Here is a 7,339-nt window from a genome sequence, read left to right as displayed (position 1 = left end):
TCCCATGAAGTGATGGGACCGGATGCCATGATCTTTGTTTCCTGAATGTTGAGCTTTAAGCCAACTTTTTCACTCTCCACTTTCACTTTCATAAAGAGGCTTTTCAGTTCTTCTTCACTTTCTGCCATAAGGGTGGTGTCATCTGCATATCTCAGGTTATTGATATTTCTCCCGGCAATCTTGATTCCAGCTTGTGCTTCTTCCAGCCCAGCGTTTCTCATGATGTACTCTGCATATACGTTAAATAAGCAGGGTGACAATATATAGCCTTGATGTACTCCTTTTCCTATTTGGAACCAGTCCTATTTGGAACCAGTCTCTTGTTCCATGTCCAGTTCTAACTGTTGCTTCCTGACCTGCATACAGATTTCTCAAGAGACAGGTCAGGTGGTCTGGGATTCCCATCTCTTTCAGAATTTCCCACTGTTTATTGTGATCCACACAGTCAAAGGCTTTGGCATAGTCAGTGAAGCAGAAGTAGATGTTTTTCTGGAACTCTCTTGCTTTTTCCATGATCCAGCGGATGTTGGCAATTTGATCTCTGGTTCCTCTGCCTTTTCTAAAACCAGCTTGAACATCAGGAAGTTCACGGTTCACGTATTGCTGAAGCCTGGCTTGGAGAATTTTGAGCATGACTTTACTAGCGTGTGAGGTGAGTGCAATTGTGCGGTAGTTTGAGCATTCTTTGGCATTGCCTTTCTTTGGGATTGGAATGAAAACTGACCTTTTCCAGTCCTGTGGCCACTGCTGAGTTTTCCAAATTTTCTGGCATATTTAGTGCAGCACTTTCATAGATCATCTTTCAGGATTTGGAATAGCTCAACTGGAATTCCATCACCTCCACTAGCTTTGTTCGTAGTGATGCTTTCTAAGGCCCACTTGACTTCACATTCCACATGTCTGGCTCTAGGTGAGTGATAACACCATCATGATTATCTGGGTCGTGAAGATCTTTTTTGTACAGTTCTTCTGTGTATTCCTGCCACAAATTTTTGGATTTAAATTTGTATCTGTGAAAAATAGTATGAAATCCACAAATTTTTGGATTTAAATTTGTATCTGTGAAGAATAGTATGAAATCAACTTTCGTTCAATTTGAAATCACATGATTAAAAGATATCACACCTTAGAGATTCACAGATTTTTGTGTTGACCAGGGTAAAAATGAAGCCCTTTCTACTTTTGGGTCACAAAACTCATTTTCCTTGTTCAAGTGCCCTAGAGGCAAAGATATGATTAGGTAGTTCAGTTTGGAAAAATGACATTCTTTTCTACCAAGGTAAGAAATTATTTCAAGAATTATTCAGAATTTTGAATAAAATGCAGGGTGCAGGTGTTTGGCCTATTGTTCTTAGTTAATTTTGTTGTGTTGGTCCGTCCTGTTCTGCAGGATGTTGTTAGGTGTTTGCTTGCCAGTGTGTTCACCTTTATTGTCACGTCTCCATCTTATAGAAAGTCATGGTTTTATCACTGTTGGCTTTTATTTTAATATATATGGTTCTTTACTGATGCATTAAACAGTAAGATCTAATAGCAAATCTAATACCTACTATAATTTTAGAGGTAATAAGCATAAAAATATTCAAATTTATACAAGTGGTATAAAATTAACTGAATTCTATAGGTGCAGAAGTTACAGATAATGCAGTGGTTTGTTGTCTACATTAATAATGGAAGGAAGGTTTGTTGTCTACATTAATAATGGACACAAGCCCAAAAGACTTGTGTCCTGCGGCATGTGGGATCTTAGGGGGTGCATGTCCCAACCAGAGATGGGACATGTACCCCCTGCAGTGGAAACACAGTGTACTAATCACTGACCTGTCAGGGAAGTCCCTCCGAAGATTAAAGCTTTTAAAGACAGGTGTTTGATTGAGGATTTTAGCTTCTGGGACAGGAACAGATTATAAGCATGGAAGGCTCTGTTGTCTGTTTGAGGTTGAGGGGGTGGGAAGTGTGCTGCTGAGACAGATCCTAATTTCCTGTCCTGACCCTATCCCGTGTGAAGTCAGGATGGACTTGTGTCTTGTTTCGAATGTTTTACAGTATTAGTTCTTCCTGATTCATTCTCTCCTTACGTTTCTTTTTAAAGTTGAGATTTAACTGACCTCAGTGGATTTAACTTCAAAAACTTGAATTTTGTGGTTCTTTAACTCCTGTCACATGGTGTATCAAATAAACCACTTCCAACATTTTAATTGTTAAATAGTTCTGCTTAATAGGCCCAAAATTATGATTAGAAAATAGTTGTGGATATTCAGAATGACATTATCCACTTCTGCATTTTTGTCTGATTTATAGGCAAGTGCTGTTGTGTGATTTATTCTGCAATATAACTTGATATTTAGAACAGAGAGGTTATATACACTTGGAATGCGTTTATGTTTCACATAGTTTTATGACTTAGACCCTTATATCTTCAGATATTAGTTTGCAAATGGTAGATTTTGAAAAATTTATTTTCAGGTTCATCATTTGGAACGAACACTATTCCTGTGAAAATTTAGCTCTGTTACTTCAATACTGTTAATTTCCATCTTATTTTAGCAACCTGCTTTCATGACTTTGTCATCACTCGTAACTGCTTCTCTTCCAAAATCTACTACTCTTGACTATGGCCACCTTCACATTTACACCTACTTCTCTTCTTGCCCCTCACAGGGTTCTCTGACCCTTCCCTGGCCTTCTATTTTTAAACTCTCTACTGCTTTAATTAGGAAAAGGAATGTGACTGGGAAAATACCTTTGTGGTGCCGGTTAGTTAGGAATGTAGAGTTTCTAGCTCTTGCCAGAGCTTAGGCTCTACCAGACCCTTTTCTAACCTGTTTCTGCAACCTGATGATTATCCCCTGCAGTCGTTACTCTGTGTACCTCATTTCCTTTATCCACAGCAGAATACTTTTTTTTTTTTTTCCTGCTTTTAAGAACACATAGCCAGTGTTCTTAACCTGGTTCCATGGATTCCCCATGGTTCATGAAGATTCAGAGCATTCATGAACTTGGATAGAAAAAAATATTACATCTTTATTTTCATTACATTTTTATTGAAATTTAGTGTTTCCTTCCATTATTAATGTAGACAACAAACCACTGCATTATCTGTAACTTCTGCACCTATAGAATTCAGTTAATTTTATACCACTTGTATAAATTTGAATATTTTTATGCTTATTACCTCTAAAATTATAGTAGGTATTAGATTTGCTATTAGATCTTACTGTTTAATGCATCAGTAAAGAACCATATATATTAACTGTGGCACAGATTGGGTTTTTCAGATTTTGATAACTGCATTTCATTATATTGCATTACGACCCCATGGACTGTAGCCTGCCAGCCTCCTCTGTCCATGGGGATTCTCCAAGCAAGAGTACTGGAGTGGGTTGCCATGCCCTCCTCCAGAGGATCTTCCCAAATCAGGGATCAAACCCAGGTCTCCCACATTGTAGGCGGATTCTTTACCATCTGAGCCATCGGAAACATCATTATAATTGGTCTCCTGTGGTTTTCTATGTATTTTTTGCATTTAAATTTGTAAGCTCCCCATATGCTGAAGGGATCCATAGATCAAAGAATAAAGGTTAAGAATTCACTAATCTAGAGACTCCCTGTGTCCCATTTCTCTGCAGTCTTTTCTTTTTTCTCTCTCTTGCCTAGGACAATGCCTCCACTTGTCGCCTTGCTTTTGTTGTTCTGTTCCACACACCCTGAGCCCTTAGTGTGTTCACTATGCCCATCTTTTTTGTTTATCCTTTTCTTTAATACTGTGTTTTTTAATAGCTGTATAATAAAATACACGATTTAGTATATATTCATAGTATAAATACTCATACAGAACAGAAGAATATAAAACAAAAATGTAATCTTATTCTGGCCTCAAATTCCATTTCCCTTGGGGAAACCCTTGGATTTGTGTACAGTTCAGAAAAATATTATTTTTTATGTTACTCTAGTCTGTATTGGGCCTCCAAGGTGGCTCAGTGGTAAAGAATCCACCTGCCAGTGCAGCAGATGTAGGAGATGCAGGTTCGATCCCTGGGTCAAGAAGATCCCCTGGAGAAGGAAATGGCAACCCACTCCAGTATTCTTGTCTGGAAGATGTGTGTACAGAGAAGCCTGGTGGGCTCCAGTCTATGGGGTCGCAAAGAGTTGGACACGACTTAGGACACATGCATGCTAATCTGTATTAGAATGCCTTTTGAAGTGAAAGTGTCGGTTGCTCAGTTGTGTCCAACTCTCTGGTCTCTTAGTTGCTAGGATAGCACCCACTGTAACTGATACTCTGTTGTGTATAGATTGGTCCATATAAAACTCATGGGACATGATGAGAAAATATGTTTTTAAAGTCGTTGAAAAAGGTCACAGTATTAATAATTGATGTATCAGAACAATATCATTGAAATAAGTTTTTTATCTGAAATTTTAGTGTTTGAAGAAAAGCAGATTTAATTTAAAGATGACATGAGTAGCTGAGGATTTGGGTGAAGGCTTCACTGAAAGCACATTTGAGGGCTTCTGATGTCAAGTCTGATAATGGTTTTTTAATCTCATCTAGTTTTATGTCATTTTGTAGTTTTAGTCAATTTAAATTTATTTTTTTTTTAGCTTAAAATAAGTGTTACTTTTTCACCACTTTTCTGGCCATTTAAAAAATTCTTGGGCAACTTTGATTTTTTTCAGAGTCATAATTGACTGAGATGGAGGGAAAAAGAGCTCATTTCCTGGGCATGGGGCTGAGGAACAGAGGCTGCACATTGGTTGAGACATTTCTTTCTGGTCACCACCAGGTGGCACCACTGGCTCAGAAAAGGAAGGGAACGTTTGGAGGCAGGGACAGTATTACGCCCTTTCTATTTCCCCTTTGCCTAAATTGGATTCCATCAGGCAGGGAATGAAGCACATCTTTGTCATCTTTTATTATCTCGTCTGATTACTTTTATTCTTTTCTTTTTATGCCTGTAGTTCTTTCAGAAACAGGTTTAACATTTTTCTCACAGTCACATTTTCTCGCATCCAGCTTTTTTAATGCTTTTGCTTCTTACCATAGAGGATAATGGGAAATTAATGCACTATGACTTTATGGCATTGCAAAATTTGCACAATTTTAATTAAATTATATTTGCAGAAATCCTAGCACTAACATTATACTGTTTCATACCAACAGTGGTTCTTTTCAAAAATCCAAATGCAGCTATTAATAAAATAACTATTCAGGACTTAACAGTAGTAGATATTGGTAAGAGTATAGAATGAATACCCAGGTCTGGCTTCCTTCTAACTAATGATAGAATGTTGACCTGAAATACGGTGTTATTAATATGACCAGGCTTTCTCCTGCCGTCTTGACACGATAGCCTCATTTTGCTGATTCTCCACTTTGTACATCTTACGCACATCTTTCCCTAAAATATTTACTCATGTTTATACGGAGACTTTTTCTTTGGGAGAAATTTTTGAATCAAGGAATATCATTCCTCACCAATACCAACATACTTTTGTGTTTTCCCTCCCACACCTTATCTGTCCTGAAAGAAAAATGGGATGCTAAGAACTACTGTGTGAACAGTTAATTCATTTATAAGGTTGATTTAAGATAAAAATGTAGCATTTTTTTAAAGATAGGTAGTTTAATAATGGCCTCTTAATACAACCTAAATTGTAATTAGCAGAGTAAAACTTGGTTCAGTGAAGTTTTAGACTCTTGCTTTGTCACCTTGGTTCCCTCTTCAAGGATCCTTTGTGATTTTTGTTTAAAATAATACCAGTAGAAGTATATTTAAGCTGTTTCTATTGTATATTTCATTTTTTAAATTTGAGGACTGCTGACTCAGTCCTTAGTCTTTTCTAAATACTTTGACACACACAAACACCCTGCAATAACAATAAGTCCATTTATGTGGATCTGTTTCTGTTTCTTTTTTTTTTTTAAACTTTTGTTCTGGGTTTTAATTTCTAGAATAAAAAAGTATTGTCTTTAATTCTGGGTTTCCATCTGAGTAAATGCCTTATTTATTTAAATATATGCTTTTCAACAACTAGTGTAATTAAAACATTAACAGGCTCTTAAATGAGAATTAATCCCCTTGCTGCTTGTATGACTGATTTGTGATTTTTACGTAGTCTTAGTTTTCTGTTCTAATTGTGTGAGAATTAAAATAGGGAATTTCAGCCACCTATTGTGAGTTATTGTTTGATGTTTTTCTTGGAGCATTTCACATTCTTGAAAATACTCTAAGGCAAAATTAATTTTACCAAGAATTTGCATAAGTTTAAGGTGACATAGACTAGAACTTCAAATTTGTAGGGTCTTTCAGTGACTTACAGCTGAGGATGGCATTGTGAAGATAATATCGGTCTGTTAGAACCCCTAAGAGAACTTTCCCAAAATGCAGTCATCTTCCAATGAGTGCTGATCCCACTCTCAGCTGAGACCTGCTGCTTTAGGAATCCCCCTTGGCATGCTCTTGGCTTGTACAATTGCTGGCAGCAGGAGCCATGCTGCCTGACAGGGCTGGTAGCTAAGCCCATATGTGCAGTTATGCTTTTATTCTCTAGTGTGCGTGAACACACACCCACATGCACTTAACCACCCCTAGTTTGAGATGAGAGGAGGTAAGAGCTAGCTAGACTTAGAGTGCCATGCCGGCTCAAGTTTCTTATTTCACTATCGCCATGCCCATTGGGTAGCCAGTGACATTTATAGAAACAGTACCAAATCAAAAATCCCCCTGGAATTGTCTCTTTTGAAGAAGACACAAGTGTTGATTTTTTTTGACTGGGAGCCAGTACTCTGGCACAGCCAGGTCAGCAGAAGTATTACTCCACAGCCTTGTGTGGTGGGGGATACACTTTAGGCCCAGAATCTAAATGTAAGCTTGTATCTCCCAAGCATTTTCTAACATTGTCATTGCCCAAGTAGACTTCTATTTAGCTGAGTCCTGACTTTGAACTGGAGAAACAGTTTCTTTGCTGGACAGCAGCCATGGGATAGATAGATCCTGCCAGTGAGCATACTGATGCCATGCCATGCTGCTTTCACAAGCTAGTGCTCCTCAGTAGCATTAGCAGAAGAGGGGCGAGGATAGACAGGTGAGAAAGTGTTGACAGAAAGTCTGGGTAGGCCTTTCTGAGGACAGGTAACACAGTGGGGTCTGAATTTTGTAACAGAGTGGCTATGGGGAAATAGGGTTCTGTGTGGAGATGGGTCACTTAAAATGACGTTTGTTATTAATGGCAAGGGTATGTTAGAATATTGACCCCTGCATGTGGACATGGATTTGGAAAGTTAAAAGATCTGCGTATGTTTGGCTGCAGCAGCTCTGAGTGCATATCTAATGTG

General features: G+C 38.1%; 1 protein-coding gene across 1 annotated transcript in view; it reads left to right on the top strand.

Moving 5' to 3' along the window:
• Positions 1–7,339, top strand: part of ATXN2 (ataxin 2) — a 120,024-nt gene that overhangs the window by 64,496 nt on the left and 48,189 nt on the right. The gene's annotated exons all lie outside the window — the stretch shown is intronic.

This window comes from Bison bison, unplaced genomic scaffold, assembly GCF_000754665.1.
Source record: "Bison bison bison isolate TAMUID 2011002044 unplaced genomic scaffold, Bison_UMD1.0 scf7180017864160, whole genome shotgun sequence".
NCBI classification, from domain to species: Eukaryota; Metazoa; Chordata; class Mammalia; order Artiodactyla; family Bovidae; genus Bison; species Bison bison.
The sequence above is the reverse complement of the archived record's forward strand: the minus strand, read 5'-3'. Positions and strand labels throughout refer to the sequence as shown.